The sequence below is a fragment of the Periplaneta americana genome, chromosome 8, assembly GCF_040183065.1.
Source record: "Periplaneta americana isolate PAMFEO1 chromosome 8, P.americana_PAMFEO1_priV1, whole genome shotgun sequence".
NCBI classification, from domain to species: Eukaryota; Metazoa; Arthropoda; class Insecta; order Blattodea; family Blattidae; genus Periplaneta; species Periplaneta americana.
The window spans coordinates 60,545,252-60,563,908 of record NC_091124.1 but is presented as its reverse complement, the minus strand read 5'-3'; the positions used below and the strand labels follow the sequence as shown (position 1 = coordinate 60,563,908).

General features: G+C 34.9%; 1 protein-coding gene across 1 annotated transcript in view; it reads right to left on the bottom strand.

Annotated features, from left to right (window-relative positions):
* LOC138704736 (uncharacterized) overlaps nt 1-18,276 on the bottom strand; it is a 317,647-nt gene extending 299,371 nt beyond the window's left edge. The window contains exon 1 of the mRNA XM_069832904.1: nt 18,031-18,276. The gene's annotated coding sequence lies outside the window, so the exon portion shown is untranslated. The remainder of the gene's footprint in view (nt 1-18,030) is intronic.
* Between the last annotated feature and the right edge of the window lie 381 nt (nt 18,277-18,657).

Below are 18,657 nucleotides of genomic sequence, written 5' to 3'. Positions count from 1 at the left end.
TATTTTCCCTGATGACTCAAGATGTAAGTATTTGTTATTTATATTTTTTAAAATAATAAAGGACCTAATGAAAATGTAAAATAATAATGCGCTCTAAAAATTTAAGAAAAAAATATTTTCACAAGAGATTAGTAAAATATTTTCGTGTTATTATTCAAGTAGTCATGGAAAACATTTTAAAGTAAGAATAATTTACAACAAACATAAATCTGTAGAAAATATTAGGGAAATGCATTATTATTTTCATGCAAAATTTTGGAAATGAATGACTATTAATTAAAAATGATAATTTTAATATAACTTCCTATATTAGAAATACAGAGTAGAGAGGAAGTAATGTATTTAAAATTTGTGAAATTTCATTTCACTAGGACTGAAAAATACTGAGGCGTGAATATCTTAAGTACACTTAATTCGTACGATTATTAAAAAAGGTGTACCTCTTCCTATGTGTTGCAATTTTAAATTTAATCTATTAAAGAATTTCTTAGTTTTTCAGTTCATTTTTTGTAATGTAGTGAATTAGTATCTAAGTAGTACCATTACTTTTAGAACTTTTCCTTTCATTGTAACGGAATCGTTATGACATTCAGATTTAAACTTCTGAAATTAAGTAGGTATATTATGTACTATTAATGTCTGAATTTTGCCTACAATATAGCAAAGATTTATGGGAATTAAATTTTTGAGGAAGCCTAGGAAGTGTTAATTTCATGTTCAGAGATTATTTTAGCAGTTTGTCAATTTTACACCATATAAATGTGTATTTCATTTCTCATATTTGTGTATTATATGAATAAGCCAACATAGTAAACATACATACACATACATTATACATATGTAGACCCAGCTATACAAATTTGTTCACTATTCCTAGTAGCTGCATTTTTTTCAGTTCAGATTATATTTCTTATCTTTTGTGTGCCCAAAAATGAATAATTTTTAGTCGGTTATTTAACGGTGCTGTGCTATTTAATGTCGATGGATTTGGTGAAAGTAAGATGGTATTCGGCGAGATGAAGCCGAAATTCGCCATAAATTACCTGATATTCGCCTTACAGTTGAGGGAAACCTTGGAAAAATCCCAACCAGGTAATCAGTCCAAGCAGGTATAGAATCCGTGCCCGAGCTCAACTTCGGAACAACAAACAAACGCACTACCGTCTAAGCTATGCCTGTTCCCTCCAAAAATAATAACGTACATATTAGATCAGAAGAAAGTTTATATATCTCTATTTCTTTTCAGACACTCCGAGGCTCTTGTTCCCCAGTTTGAGAAACAGTATTGTAGTGCATGAGGAAGTAAGAAGCGAATTCGTATTCTGAACATTAAAACAATGGTAATTCAGTCGGGAGTACTGCTGTGCGCTGGAATGACTCGCTACAGGGGTCGAAGCATGACCACTCGTCCCCATAAGTTTCCATGTGTACGTGGACCTCCTATCGCGGCCCTAAATATCCCCACGACTCGCTGCTGTCATCAGAAACATCGTTGATTCTATTACAAATAAATCGAACACAGATGTTCTGATGATAGCGGTGACGCTAAGTCACTTCAGCAGTTCAAAATCATCGTTACAGAAAGGCAGACTATAAATCAAGAACTGATAGCTTCAAAATGTAATATGAAAATTTCAAGCAGTAAATGCAGTAATGGCTTTGGAAGGGCGTGAACTCCTTAAGAAGCGTAACTGCTTTTATTATGGTGACTAGCGGCTCGAAAGTTCATGCTCTAAAATCCTACTGAATATGCGTGTAATAATGACCTTAAAATATGCCAATATAAGCTATATGCACCAGTAAATAAAAGAGTATCGTTTCCCGCAGAAGTACGAATGATAAGTGAGTATAAACTTCTACTAATTTTTTAATAAAAAAGCCGCCCTAAATAAGGGTTCGAATAGATCGGCCTACTAATCAATTCATAAAGAATAATCATGAAAACCAATTGTGTGACAATTTGAAAGGAAAAAGAAAACATTAAGATAAATGATATGAAAATATAGGAAATCATTTACAATAAAAGTTTGTTGGGTGCAAGTGATTACTAATTATAGCTAAGGATGATTTTAACACATGAGATCCTATGGCATCAGAAACTTTAAATTGTTTAAGTTGATTTAAAGTTTCTCGTGGGATCGTGCCACGGGCACCGAACATGAGCCCAAAAACTGTCCAATGTGTGATGTGGTATTGTGCTCCAAGATGCTGACAACAAGGCTCATATATGACTTGTTTTTCACGACACAACTCTTGTGGCTGTTGCTCGTGCATCTCGAAACAGATTGTGGGATCAAGAATGACACCCTTATCCTTCTACCGATCAATTATGATGATATCAGCACGTCTAGTAGAGCCATCAGAAGAGACGCAACCAACCTCCTCATAAACCTCATAGGAAGTATTCTGACGAATTGAACTTTAAACTAAAAAGGATATTCCATTGTCTAATATCAGCGACAATTTGCAGTTCATGGCCAATGCTTGACCAAAGTTTTAAATTTAAGAAACTGCTCCTGTTACCTTCAAGATGGATCATATAGTTGTAACGATTTGGTTCCGAAAGATTATTATACTGTACGTTATTCTTTAGGACATAGTTCATTTATCAAAAGCTTCACACCAGAGTTACATTCCTAAAAGATTGAGATATCGTAAAATGAAAGCCTCTCGTTCAAAAGCATTCAATTCTCGATACCATAAAATGCCTAATAAATATTAATGTCGATGCAAGTTATTTTCGAAATACGTTTATACACAATGTAGCCCGATTAGAATTACATACGAATCAAATTGAGTCTTCTCTAGATTTATTTTATATTGGAGCATAAAATTGGGCGTCTCATTTCTGCTGTCCGGCATTGGTAATACTTAATTGGTCGGTAGGTCTTTGTAGATTTTTATTTAGGGGCCGTCTGTATTAAGAATCAAATGAGATGACGATAGCATTTATTGAAGACCAGTGAAATGAGGATGAAGCAGTATACCGAATTACTCTGTGTTCTGCCTTATGAATGTTTCGTCCACCTTAAATCCCATGGTAGGCCTACCTTCTGGAGAGACATTGTCAACTAACATAACTGTAAATTTGATTTCAAGGACATATTTTCAGATAAATCAATTATACAGAGTGTTTCCGAGGTGGTGTTACAAACTTTCAGGGATGATGGCGAAGGGTACATACATCAATTTGAGATAAGGAACCATCGTCCGGAAATGACTGAGTCGAAAGTTATAAACATTACAAGTCTGCTCTGTCTAGTAACTTATCATAATGGAAAAGCTGGTTTCGAGCCCTTCCATTATGATAAGTAGGGACCGGATTTATAGGTTTTTACCTATTTTTTTCCTTACTTCCAAACTCATAATTTCTTGAATAATTATCAGAATCATGGTCAGAAGAATCATATATGAGGGGTTCACAACCAGAGCGGACCAAGTCCATCTGGAATAGTTCTGAGATTTGAGTCTTAAAGTTCCTGGCTCACGCTTAGCAACCTTCATCTTCCATAGGAAATGCTGCCCTCTGTGGAGTAACAAATGAGTTATGGACTTTGTTACGGCAATGAATAAATCTAAGCTTTCTTCATCCGAGATTGTATTAATCCACAAACTGACCACAGGTGGACTCGGTCCACTCTGGTTGTGAGCCCCTCATATGTAAATTCCGTTGAACCTAAAAAAACCTAAACTGAATCTTAAGAACTAAAAGAACCTAAATCATAATTAATACGTATTTTTCTTTATTTACTGCGTTTTATATCAATATATTTGGAAATGTCAATACATCTTATAATTTTTATTCTCTTCTGCAGTGGAGAAAGCGACCCAATCTGCGGTCTTTACCCCTTCAGTCTTTTGTTGTTTTGGATAAAATAGTTAACAGAGAATTACCCCTACGTCTTTCTTTGTATAGCGGGCCGTCTTCAGAGTCTTCACCCTCTAAAGGGCACTGATTGGGATTGTATGTATTTTGGTATTTCCACTGATTGCACATACGACATACCAGTAGAAGGATATAAAATGATTGAATTTTCTCTTTAGGTGAATAAATTGTGAAAAAGTCGCGTTGTTGAAATTCGTGAGTTTTCGGGCATGTTCACTAATAGAAGACTCTAATCTTGCGTGTACGGATACTAGCTGTGAACTTTTCTGAGGTCTCTGTACAGTCTGTCTTATTCTGGTGCTTCTAGTGTTAACATTGGATTTTTATATTTTGTGTTTTATAAAGTTATGTCAAAACAAGCGAAATCACATTTATTACGTCAGTGGATTGGAAATGATTCCATCTTTACTACCGAGGGAAAAGTTACATTATAAAAACATGAAGGAATAGAGTCTCAAAAGCAGTCTGGAGACTTATACTTGAAGTCCCCAATAATTAAAATTGTAATTATTTACTTTTTAAGTGTATATAAATTTCTATTGGCCATCAGTTGCTTGATCATAGTGGCAAAGAACCACGAATTCCAGTAATGAGTATAATTCAAATTTCGACGTACGCAAAACGGTACTTACAATGTTCTAAATTGCAAGATTGTGTTTCATATAATGTGTAAAGAATGCTTCGTAACTGGATGCAGAAATAAGTATGCTTAAAGTTACTGATAACACGAGCTGCTTGAAATTGTAAGCATGTTGCATTTCTAAGGAAGAACATTCTTCCGGTTAGGGATGGTGAATCTTTTCTTCTGAAACGTCACTTCTTTACATTTAAATGCGACGAGATGACGAGACAGACGCTTTGGTTGCTCTTGCTTAGCAGAACGAGTCTACAGTTAGAATTCAAGTGATAAATATTCATAAGCAACTGTTCATGGACACTTTTTTCACGCGGTTTGAACTTAATTTGTTAAAACCGTACGAATTTATACGATAACACGATGCAGTATCAATTGTAACTAATTATTTAGTAAAGTATCTTGTCCAGGTGTTGCATAATCAGGCGACTGATTCTTTGTAAAGTGAGTTGGATTGAATACTTGGCAGATCTTGCGAGATTTGTGGTTGTCAAAGAGGCTGTAGGGAGGTTCTCTGCTCTATTGTGAACACTTCCCCGTTAATAATTTAGTTAACAATGAATACCACTGCAGCGTTCTAGCGGCTCTTGAAGGGCTTTGTTCTGAGTCCGTATCTAAATTGTTTTTTCTCTTTCCCATACTAGAGGGTTACAACTTTGTGGCTACCATGACCTGGTGTCGACGCGAGGCCTAACGAACAATACATTATGGAACACTAGAGTAACAACACACTAATTAATATTCATGTCATAGGTGTAATACACATCCTGTGCCGTGGCTCATGTATGTATGTATGTTTTTTATTTTGGTTATTTAACGACGCAGTATCAACTATTAGGTTATTTAGCGTCGATGAGATTCATGATAGCGAGATGGTATTTGGCGAGACGAGGCCGAGGATTCGCCATAGATTACCTGGCATTCACCTTACGGTTGGAGAAAACCTCGGAAAAAATCCAACCAGGTAATCAGCCTAAGCGGGGATCGAACTCGCGCCCAAGCGCAACTTCAGATCGGCAGGCAAGCGCCTTAACCTACTGAGCCACGCCGGTGGCTCTTGCTCTTGCTCATGTATGTATGTATGTATGTATGTATGTATGTATGTATGTATGTATGTATGTATGTATGTATGTATGTATGTATGTATGCATGTATGTGTAAAAATTATGGTTTATTTAACGACGCTCGCAACTGCAGAGGTTATATCAGCATCGCCGGTGTGCCGGAATTTTGTCCCGCAGTTCTTTTACATGTCAGTAAATGTACTAACATGAGCCTGTCGTATTTAAACACACTTAAATGCCATCGACCTCGGCCGGGATCGAACCCGTAACCTCGAGCATAGAAGGCCAGCGCTATACCAACTACGCTACCGAGGGCGACTGTATGTATGTATGTATGTATGTATGTATGTATGTATGTATGTATGTATGTATGTATGTATGTTCAGAAGGTACCGTTTCCAGCTACATATTCATGTAACTTGCGTTCGATTTTCGACATGGGCGTGATTCCAGTTTCTGTTGCCTTTGGCGTGACCTTACGTCATGCTGACAACATGAACAAAGAGTGGTACTACTTTTTTCAAAATACTCAAAAGTGTGAAGTCAGAACGGCTAAAGAGGATAGTCTTCAATGCCAGGTGATAATGTTATGCACGCCCTAATTACACATTAAAACGAGTAACGTGTCTTTTCAGGTTACTGAAATGCTTGTCCATTAACTGTAATTTAGTAACCGAAAGATTTCTGAAGAAAGGGAACGTTGTTCAACGAACTGACTGCATTTTGAAATACTGTTAGGATAATAATAGTACAGTAGACTTTGCTTACTGTGTTAAGAATAGTTATTAAATATTGCGAGCAAGAAATGGAATGTCACGATCGGGGAAAAGTTTGGAGAAGCAACTGTTATGCCACATGTCTGAGATTTAATGCTCTGCTGCTGCTGCTCCTACTACTACTACTACTACTACTACTACTACTACTACTACTACTACTAATAATAATAACAATAATAATAATAATAATAATAAATAAATAACACTATGTGAATATACTTAATACCCCTGACATGATAGGACGCTACCTGAATAAGCTATAGAATTAGTACGTTCCAAATAATCATGTATTCGTACTGTGTATTTAATATTAGTGAATTGCAATATGGGAAAATTCAGTGAACTGTAACAATAATACAGCAACAGGGAAAGTGACTTTTTGTCCTAGCCCACGCTTTCAGAATGTAGGGGTGTCTTCCCCATAGCTTCACGTTCAAGCACACACGAGGAGGGTTGAAGGTCATATACCTGCGCTTTGAAAATGCTGGCAAAATTATACAGAACATTGGTCCCGAAGTTATTCCATGATTATAATTCACTTTCCCCTTCGTAGTCTTCTCCGTACTACGTTCACAGGACGCTCCAGAAATAACTCCTCTTATATTTTGGTATAGGCCTAGTAGTAGTTGCGTCAAGTCACAAAACATGTTTGAATGTGTCGAGTTCGATTCCACTTCGAGTCTCGTGTGGATACAGAGATCTCGTTGTCTGGATTAAGATATTCAAGTCTCTTCTTTTACGCTCAGTGTATAGAAAATTTGTGAAGAGGAATTTCCAACTGAGAGAGGCCTGCTTCTTTTGAATATCTTTTATTACATGTTAATTTGGACATTTCTATTATGAAGACATTGCAGTCTTGAGCGATTTGGGTCCGATTCGCGGAAGATACATAAAAATTATTATGGATTAGTTACTATGGAGCAGGTTTTCATCGAATATTTTGATCTAGCTGCCTTTGTTATTACGCCATTTCGGCTTACCGTGAACTACGTAATTTAGAAAGAAATTGTTTAAAAATTTTAAAAGAAAGAAGGAAACCTTATATAACATCTACTTTTTTTTGAGTGAGATATGTAAAAATTAGTATTTTGAAACACGTCAACCAAAGATCTCACACTAGACTTACTAGAGAGTCGAGATTTTATTCCTAGTAAATGCAATAGAGCAATGGTTCTCAACCTTTGAAAGATCGCGGCCTGGTAAATTATTTTTCTTATAAGACGACGAGAGGCCGATCTCAACAAATTTAATCGCAAATATCTTTCCAATTTTTTAAAGTTCATGCATTTAACTAAAAGGACTTCAAGAGTATTAGTTCACTACGAAAACGGTGTGACATGTTGACAAATAATTTAATTTACTATCAAGTCACTAGATTAATGAAATTTTGTAGCATATTGCAGTTTTTTTAATCCAACATCATCAATTACGTTCGTTGCATTCCATTCCATTCCCGTTTATTACGTGTGAAATAGTGTACTCATAACCACACTTAATAGGCCTAACATTAATAAATTCTGTGCTACGTTTGTACTTATTACAGCTTAATTGTTTCACTGATTGAAAAATCCACGAAAGAACGGTGCCTTGATTAATAATCTAAACAATGAAAATAATTTTGAACACTTTGTCAGTACTAAATTGTAGGCTTTGTCCAGTTGAAATGTTTAAGAGAACCATTCATCATTATAAAACTATCATGGAGTTAAGCCACGTGTTGCCCTGTTCCAGTTCTCACTTCAGGTTTTAGTCCAGTAGTCTTCTTCCTAACTGAAGAATTAGTTGTTTTAAAACTACATTACATATTTAATATAGCCGAAAACCAGATTGGCTTGCGAATATGTAGTATGTGTTAGGTAGGTATGTAAAAATGTGTTTTGTGAAATTTTAATATAACAGAGATAGGCCTAATACCCAAATTCACTAATATGAAATCTTTCCATATATGTGAATAAGATGGAATAGATTCTATAATCACATATAAATTTCAACTGTATTAATGGAAGAACTTATTACGCAAAACTGTCAACGTTAAATTTTGTAGTTTCATATGTTTAAGTTAAGTTGTCCGGATATTCTTATCCTAACCAAGACTGAAGTTCTTATATTCCGTGTTTTATTCATTAAGGGGTTAGGTACAGCTTACAGCAGTAAAATTTTGTAAATATTCAACATTTTTTTTCCTCCATTACTGTATCTGGTACAGTAATGAAAATTGGCATGTGTAAAATACTGTTCTTCTGCTATATGAAAATATAGATTATATATATATATATATATGTATATACATATATATATATATATTTATTTATTTACGATTTAAAAAAATTATTTACACTTTTTTTTTTTCAAAATTCAGTTTACTGTGCAGTGATGAAGCGTTTCCCACATAACTAAAAAACTATCCAACATTCTGTGATGAAATTTTTTGTGTGTATTTATGCATGTCATATCTACAATACGATGCAAGATCACTTTTCTACCTTTGATAGATTGTCTGATAAAAAATAAATTAATTTAAAAATGGTCAAATAACAGTATTTTCTTCTAACACAAAATAAAAAAAAAATATTATATATTAAGGAATGTAGTTAAAAGAGCATGATATTGTAAACATGAATTTCAGCAATAAAATAAAAGCTAGAGAACATGAAACAGTTATCAAGTTTATGAGTTACGACGGAAACGCTTCATCACTGCACAGTGAACTGCCACCATTCTGAATTTTGAAAAAAAAAAAAAATAATAAATAAATAAATATAAATAATTTTTTAAATCGTAAAAATATTTTTTTTTCATATAGCAGAAGGACAGTGTTTTACACATACCTATTTTCATTATTGTACAATATACGGTAATGGAGGAAAAATTGAATATTTCCAAAAATTTTACTGCTGTAAGCTATACCTAATCCTTTAATCTGCAGTCCCATTTTGCTGAGTGATTAGAATTGCAATTTATAGTTACAAAATTAAGGGGAAAATTCCTATCTCATAATCGCTGGATAACCTCTGTAATTGAAAAGAGACTTTAATGAAGAATTACAATTAATAGTGATGCAAGATGTTGGTCCATGAGGTGGTGTTTGGGAACTTGTAGCCTTGATTTATGTTTGTGGTCTGCTGTTTGAAGTAATTAGTTGAAGTCAGTGCTTTAAACCTCAGGAATGCCGGATCGTCTACATTACTTCTGAACATGGTACCTCTCTTCAACTTCATGCATTATTCATAGAGACTCTAGTGCGCTGGTTCGAATGCCTCCTGTTGTTACTTTTTTCGTGAGCTGCCTTATTCACGAAAAGCGACTTATTTTCCACTTATTTATCAACACTGATCCTTACTTAACTGATGCGTTGTGTGTTAGGTCCGAGATATTTCATCGCGGTGTTAATGTACGTAGATTGCTCTCGGCATTGCTAGACCGTGGAGATAACATTTCTTTCGTGACTACAAGTACAGCGACCGTTCTGCTCTTGGAGGTAGTTGTAGCTTCGCAATCGGAAGATCCAGTGTTCGATCCCTGAGCTTACTACACTTGCTGATTGCGATGAAATGTTTCAGACTCCTTCACTACTCATTGACATGCCTGATATTTAACATAGCATTGGAAATGGTTAGAAAGGATTCGGGTGTTGAAAGAAAGGGTAAAGGGATACAATATTTTATAAGAGTTCAAATTTTAGCTTACTGTATGCCGACGACTTCGATATAATTTGGAAGAACAGCAAGAGATTTTAAAGAAGTACACACAGAAGTATAGCGTGTTCACAATATCTGCGTTCGTTTCGTTTGTAACATTAGAAAATTCGATCATGTAACATCGTCTCTAGAATTGTTGTCTTGGAATCCACTTAAAGAAAGAAGATTCCTCAACTCCCTCTTATTACTATTTAAAATCATCCACACCTCCACACCCTCTTACCTAGCATCTCGTTTTGTTTACCTTTCACTACCTCGAATCCGGAACATGTACCCTCTCTCTATTCCTTTGCACAGAACATCCTTCTACTCATAATCTTTCAGTATATCGATTCCACGCTTCTGAAATTCTCTCCTTGACTATGTCAGAGACTGTCGGACAATATCAAAATTCAAATTTAAATTAAAGAATCACATTCTAGTTCATGGAATTGCTTGTTAAACATCTGTCAGGTTGCGCAACTTCGGCTTGACCCATGACATACATTAAATATTGTAACTATGCTGTTGTAAAATTGACAATTAATATGTAATGTAGCCTACTTATTATTATTATTATTATTATTATTATTATTATTATTATCATTGCTATCTTTGTTTTTCTTTATTTTTTTCTTGTATTAGCTCGACGAAAGCTCTATAGTGTTCTTTTGACTCTGTTGACCCTTTTTAGGGCTTTAATTTAATTTGTATTATTTTTACCAGTGTTTGTATTTTTTTGTATTTATGTCTGCTATCTGGTAGGATCTAAGAGAAGGCCTTTATGGCCTTAATCCTATCAGATTAAATAAATAAAATAAAAATAAATTTACCAAGCACAGGAGATGGGACCCAAAATCAATTAAAGTGAAACAGAGTGTCTACCGAAAGGTTTAAATAAAAATTAGTTATCTTCCGTTGGTTTCAACGAAAATTCATTCTCCCATTCAAACGCATTGTAAAAAGAATAGTTAGAACAGTATCGTAGTAATTCACTCAAAAAGAAACAAACTAACGCAATGCTTTACATTTCATTACTGTATAAACTTGTTTCTGAAGTTCTTTGACATTCAAATAAGTTGACAGCAACTCTTAGTTTTTTTTTTTCCATCTAGTAGGCTTTTCTTCATGTAGCTCTTTCACATCATCATCATCATCATCATCATCATCATCATCATCATCATCATCATCATCATCATCATCATCATCATCATAATCCTGACAAGTATTAGGCCGAGTGGCCTGTTACGGTCTTCCAATTCAACATTGAATTTTTGTTACTCTTGGTGACACGAGTTATAAATTTAGATACACTTCGTTACTTTCGTTGCCAATTGCTTAAATTTGTTACTTTTTCGTCGCCTCCATTAGTCTACCGGTAGATGTACTGAACAAAATACACGGAAGTAACCGAAAATCCATCGAGATCGGAATATCTAGAAGTTGGTGAATACAGGTTTTAGAGAGTAATTGAATTTAAATACCTGGGAACCCTAATTACAAGTAATAACACGTTGAGTGCGGAAATCCTCCATAAATTAGTGACAACCAATGGATGTTATTATGGGCTACAAAGGTACCTGAAGATACGTCATAAATATTAATGGAATATGTAAATTATACAAAACATAAATAGGACCTGCATTACTGTATGGGTATGAGATCTGGGCTGTTAGTAAAAACAAAGAAAGTAAATCGATTTTTTTTCCGAGACTAAAATGTCATGACTTTATTGTATCTTAGATTTGGTGAACCTGACATAATATAATTAAATGTTAAAAAAATATTTTCACGGTGTTCAACCTTTTGGTCTCTTGCACCGCGTCATGGATGTGGAAACGTCCAACGTTTTGAAGCTACATATCAGCTCTATGACGAAGAAGTGCAAGGACTAGTTCCAGATAACAGACGCAATGAATAAATTTTTTTCCTTTACTTGTCCTATCTGACTTTACTTGTCCTAGCTGATACGAAACGCTGGACGTTTCTACAGTTTTGACACGGTGTAGTGGCAGTTGCAGTGAATATTTTTGGTCAGTGATAATTTATAGTGTCAGTGAAATGTGTTCTATAGTGCCAGTGAAATGCATTCTAAAGTGTTAGTGAAATGTGTCATAGTGCCAGTGCAATGAGTGAGATGAGAGTGAAGTGAAAGAGTATCAATACCAATGTGAAACATGTCGGACCTATACAGGGTGAATCTTCTCATCCTGCGGATTGGTACCTAGACAAACCTGCATTTTACAGACGATGCTAAATGCAGGTGCTCACATTGCATTCACCAGCCCGTCCGATAAGGCTACGATGTTGACCTGTGTTAAACTAATTACGTCAAAACATATGACAAAATAACTATTTTTAATCTCTTCCATGCCAAATTATCCGTTAAATTACCCTAAATAAAAACTACCTTCATGTGTCAGTACTTGAACGTCAGACCTTCACCGCTGAAGGCCAGCGCGTACACACCTGTGCTAGTGGAACACCAGATCATGTCATGCCGAGCGGTACGTAGCAGTCATTTTGGCCGAAAGTTATACAACGCAGGGGACTGTGTTTACGGTATAGTCTGTAAAGCGCCGGTACAGCATAACTTCTCAATCCGCAGGATGAGAAGATTCACCGGTATATAGGTATGTTGTAATGGAAAATTAGGTCCACTTATAGGTACTATTTTAATTGTTATTAATTGTAATTATTGTGTATTATAATTATATATTGTGTATTAATTGTTTATGCATATAGAGTGTTAGTTGGGAGACCGGAGGGAAAAAGACCTTTGAGGAGGCCGAGACGTAGATGGAAGGATAATATTAAAATGGATTTGAGGGAGGTGGGATATGATGATAGAGACTGGATTAATCTTGCACAGGACCGATGGCGGGCTTATGTGAGGGCGGCAATGAACCTCCGGGTTCCTTAAAAGCCATTTGTGAGTAAGTAAGTATTAATTGTTTTGTTGTGTATTAATTGAAATTATTGTGTGTAACTAAGTTACCACTATCACCGGGTAATTGGCCACTTCCAGTGTAAATAAATACATAAAGAAAAAAACAGAAAATCTTCCCCACAAACTGTTATCACTCTGTCGTTTCTTTGGTATTTTAAATTTTTAATGCTACTGATTGCTCAGGCAACCCCATTTGGAAGTACATTGACGTCGTTAAGTCTTCTACTGAAGGGAAGTGTGAGGCATAATTATTGTTCTATTTCCAAGAATAATAAGTAATCAGTAAAGTATTGATAGCCAGCTAGACATAATTCAGTCCACGTATTATTGGAATGAACTTGCAAGTACAATAGTCGAGTACTTCTAATTTCTTGTGTAATGTGTAAATATGTGCTAATTAATATACATACGTACAGTGTTTTAATAGTAATAATGATAATAATAATAATAATAATAATAATAATAATAATAATAATAATAATAAAGCTAAAATACCAAGAGTTCATGCAAAAAGCGGAATTTGTCCTTGTTTTGCACATAGACTCGTGAAGGGAATCAATCCATCGCGTTTGGCATGAGATTTGTAGTAGATAGAGTGATTGTAGGGCATATTCTTCGAAAACTTAGTGTGTTCTACTACTTTCAATTCATTAATATTTCATTATAGTTATATCTCACTCACTTCAAATCGACGATATTCTACAGCAAGAAACCGACTCACAAAGTAAGAAAAGTGAGGAAAGAATATGAATTCATTATATATTTGAGCTCACCTTCCTTTGCAGAATTGAACCTTTTCAAAAAAAGTGTTTGATATTAAAACTGAATGTAAAGATTGTATGCTGCGCGGTGAAAAGGGCATAAGTCATAAATTACAAGTTTTCAGTAGAGCAAATGCGAAGTTTGAAATCAGGACCGATATCATTATGATGGGCTGGAACTCTGACGTTCTACATCATTACGGAAAAGCATAGACTTATGAACTATCTGAAAAAGCAAAGCCTTTTTTGTATTCAGATGGCGGTCATAACTCAAAACCAGCATTTTCTGATTGACACCCTTTTTACCGCGCACCATAGATTTGTTGTTTTTTTTATTTATATACTGCTATTCTCCTTTCCAGTAGTGTGTGTGTGTGTGTGTGTGTGTGTGTGTGTGTGTGTGTATATATGTCCTTTCTGTAGATCAACGTTTTGTATTTTGAAGTATACTAATTCAGGAACGCTATTGGAAATCAATAGATATTATTGGTTTAGAAATACTGTAGTTTAATAATAATAATAATAATAATAATAATAATAATAATAATAATAATAATAATAATAATAGAAATCGAAAGTATTTTGAAGAAATCTGTCCCAATATCAGGTTATGTAGGCCTATCTGAAATTTTATACGATTTCTCTGGTGTTGAACGTTGAACCCATTCCTTAAAATTCTTTGATTGGAACGTAAAGGCCAGCCGCTTTGGCCAGCTATGTGAATAGAGCAGTCCGTGATTCCATTCCTGATGGAAGAGATTTCACTAACTTCCGTTCACAGGACTGCGTGTATGTCCCTTGTTTTGTACTGCCCTGTGTTATCTCAGCGGTGGCCCTGTACTGTGCTAACCACACGACCAAGAAGACTCACAATTAGTTCGTTTCTGTTGTTGGTTAAAAGATAATACTCCCCCCTATAAATTGAATTGTAAGGCGGTAATATAAGAAGGAAGTAAAATTGACGAAGAAAGAAAAAAAAAAAGAAAGAAAGATAGATGAGCTGAAAGATTTATGGTGTACAAATTATCTTCAAAAGGTTTCTTCCGAAAACTATGGTTTTCCGTTATCAGTGCATATCGTATTATATCTCATCATATGTAAAATAGCTACACTACCGGTTAGAAGTTTTCGATCAGCTATGAAAACAACTATATACTTTCAATGTACAAACACATCGGAAAAACTAAATAGACCAACAAAATAAATATTTTTTCTCTCTAGCATTATTGTATGATAGAATTTTCAAAACGAAATCTCTGTTTTAACCACAAATCTATAGCTGTGATAGATGATCGAACACATTTGAACGGTAGTTTATTTAGCAACCACTTTTACTATATAACAAACATTGTTACAAATCATACGACTTTAGAAACTTGATTCTTTACAGTTTAATTATGCATCCTAATGTACAGTCTTGAAGAATTTACAAGAATTCGAGTGGCGTGATTTGTAACTATTGTTGTGATAAATGCGTAAGAAAATGTAATTTTGTAGTTAAAAATCGGGGAAAAAAATTCTGTACGAAGCAACTAAGGAATTCATAACACATTTTTAGCTTCAGAATACTAGCAAATTAAAGAAATGATACTCCTGAATAGTCCATTCTTTATCTGTAATATTCTTTTACCATTAAAACTCAAGAATAATGGTATTTTACAAACAACTTCAAATTAGTGTAGGTCTGAAAATATTGAGATTAGGACAAATGTTTATATGAAATTTTTTGCTCAGAATGTCTTCGGAAATAAGCTCCGTAAGTGACGGTACATCCTCGTGAATCACCCTGTGTGTATATAGTATATATAATGAACCAACGGTGTAGTGAGAATAACAAGAGATAAATTATAAGGAGAAAATCTTCCTCATTGCAGGATTGTCCACTTCAGATTTCACAAAGTCTTTTGCCGTCGAATCGTGAAACTTTTGATGAGTCCCAAGCAAATGAAACTATATGTTTGGTGAGAAAAAGGGATGCGGAGAAGATTTTGTCTTAGTTCTTCCGTTTCTGCGACAATTCACAATTCATCATTATCACCTTATTATCATTTGATTATCTCTGTCTCTGTGATTGTTAAGGTACGTTAAATAGAGAATTACCCATTACCAATTAACTAATTTATCACTTCACTATTCTTAACCACTCAGGTACTCATTTATCATTGACACTGTGTAACCTCAACAGTTGATAGTCCTTAACTAAACAATAAATGGCTTTGCTGTGGTATTATCGTTGCAGGCGTGAATGATTTATATGCCGTTAATTTTTTACTCACAAGGAACAATTTAGAGGCTTTGGAGTGGAGATCTGTGGCTTGGTGCAACTGGAATTGAGCTTTACAAACGAGGAGTCGATGCAAGAAATGGTGGTACCACCTCTCTTGTGGGCAGTGTACCCAAACTGCTCTCGCTTTTTCATCCAATATTCCTACTACTATAATTGGTGGACGGATAGTTTTGAACCACGAACTGTATGCTTCATAGTTACGCTATGGCACCCATGCATAAACCATTGTATTTACCTTGTGACATTATAATCTGAATAAAAACTTCTTAGTTCTTGTCATTCGGTTCATCCATCTTCCGTTTAATGGAGCCTACCGATAAAATCTTTATAACCAATATCCGACTTGAGAGCTCAAGGATTCGTCTTTTTTCGATAAGCTTCCAATAATTTCTTCGTTGAGCAGTTAGGAAAAGAGCTAGCTACTCTATCAAGCTGAATGTATATATTTTCTTAACGGGAAGTTCATTCCGAAACTTAGAAGAAAGAAGAGTTATTATGCTTGTATGTATCAGAAGTGGCTAAAATTAATTTATTATACGTATTTACCTATGGTATAAGTTAATGTGTTCGATTTTCATGTTATATTCTGCTGCTTGAAATCGTATATTTTTAGGTTCTAGCAGTAATAATTGAAAGGATCTCGATTATTTTCAAAAATACGTTTGATAAACATACGAGAAATAGGAAAAATATTTTGAGATTTTTTTATCGTTAAAATTTCACTCATGCTGAAAAATAATTTCATTTGTTTGTGCAATTCGTAAGTACTTCATTGGTAATCAAATTATTACACATTTTATAGTTGGATTCAAGGCAGAAAGTTCTTTAGCTAATTTATCGCCGATTCGATTAAATTCATGAAACTATTTCGTACACGTTTAAATTTCACTTTTCACTTTCTTCCAAACTTTTATAATTTCTATCATGATTTTTCCAGGTTGAACAAGAGTTTTAGATGTAGTGTTTTGTCAGTTTTTAAGTATGCATGTTTCGTTAAAGTCTCACTTAAGAAATTAACTATGTGGATGTTGTGATAGACAATTTTACAATTCATTTTGTTATAACTGTTGATTTTGATAGATATTTTTGTTTGAATGCTCGTTTTTTGGTAGCGCATTGAAGTCTCCTGAGAAGAAATAGTGATTTACTCATCCTTATTGTAAATCCTGGACACAAATTAAATTGTATCAATTTACAGAGAATAATGTGGCTAAAAGATACAATTGTATAGCATTTCGGACTCCAAATTAGCGCAAATTTTTGTGAAGGTCTATTTTGTCAGGGCTTTCTAATATCGAAAATTAAATTTGTATTAAAGCATTTTCGGTAGGCACTGTAATTACGGTACACATTTTAAGACATTATTTTCAGTCTTCTCGGCTAATAAATTAATTTCATTGACATTCAACACATATTACGTAATTTTTCTTGTTTTGTTAATGCTTTGAAGTATGCTTTTAGCAATTTACAGTGAATAAGGTGATTGTAAATTTATACGTGTAGTTTTATGGCGTTTATGCCCCAAAGTTAACGTTAACTTTTCGCGAAGACTTATTTCATCAGCGCATTTAAATATCGAAAAATAAATTTATATTAAACCATTTTCAATACAGATTATAGCTACACATTTTATGGCTACATTATTTCCAATCGGCTGGGATAATATTAATTTTAGTGGTATGCAATGCATATTACTTCATTTTTCGTGTTTCGTTAGCGAGTTGAAGTCTCCTGTAATAAAGTCGGAATTAATCCATTTTCGGACAGAGATCCAGAGTAAACTTGGAACATGTTTCTTGATATGATCGTAACACATTTTTGTACATTAAGTGGTTATTTTTTACTTCAAAGATTACTTTGAAATGTTTAAACAAGTTTACCAAAATCCTAGTCTAATCAATGTATTAGCGTACGCAAGGGTAGAACTTGAGCCGGTTTACACTTCCGCGTGTTAACAGTTGTTCCGGGCGACCTTGGTGCGAAAGAGCAACGTACCTGTTGGTCCTTGACGAAGAGTTGGGGATGCTGCTTGTTTTCCTTCCTTCTTCCTTCCTCGCGTAGGGTCGTCCTTAGCTTTCTGTTGGCTGCGTCTTCGCAAGAGAGTTCCTCTTTGGCTAGGGCCGGTGGTGGTGTGAAGATGATGACTGCCCTTGGCCTTGCCAGTGTTCACCTTCACAACCAACACACTAATGCTGAAAGCGAATCCCGGGCAGCCACTTTTCCTGTCTTGACGGGGTCTCCGCACTCGTTCAAGAAGAAGCAACACCAGATAGAGGAGGGGGGTAAACAGGTGGAATGAACAGAGGGGAAGGAGGAGAATCACGGTTGGAGGTGTACACTAAGGAAGACGGTGTGTTCTCTGGTTGGCTGATGCCTTTGCCACGATCGTGTTTCGTCTCCTTCTCTTGATCATATGATTCCGTCATTTATTATTGTTTTCGTGTTATTTGTTAGACTGCTCGCTATAAGGTCCATTCTTGTAGGCTGCATCCGGTAAACCAATGAAATGTTATTGGGAGGAACCATGGAGAAACATTTCATTATTTCTTAAATCTACTGTTGCAGGAGTATTTTGAATGATTAAAGTTATATCGAGATCACGACCAGTCATACATCTCGTTA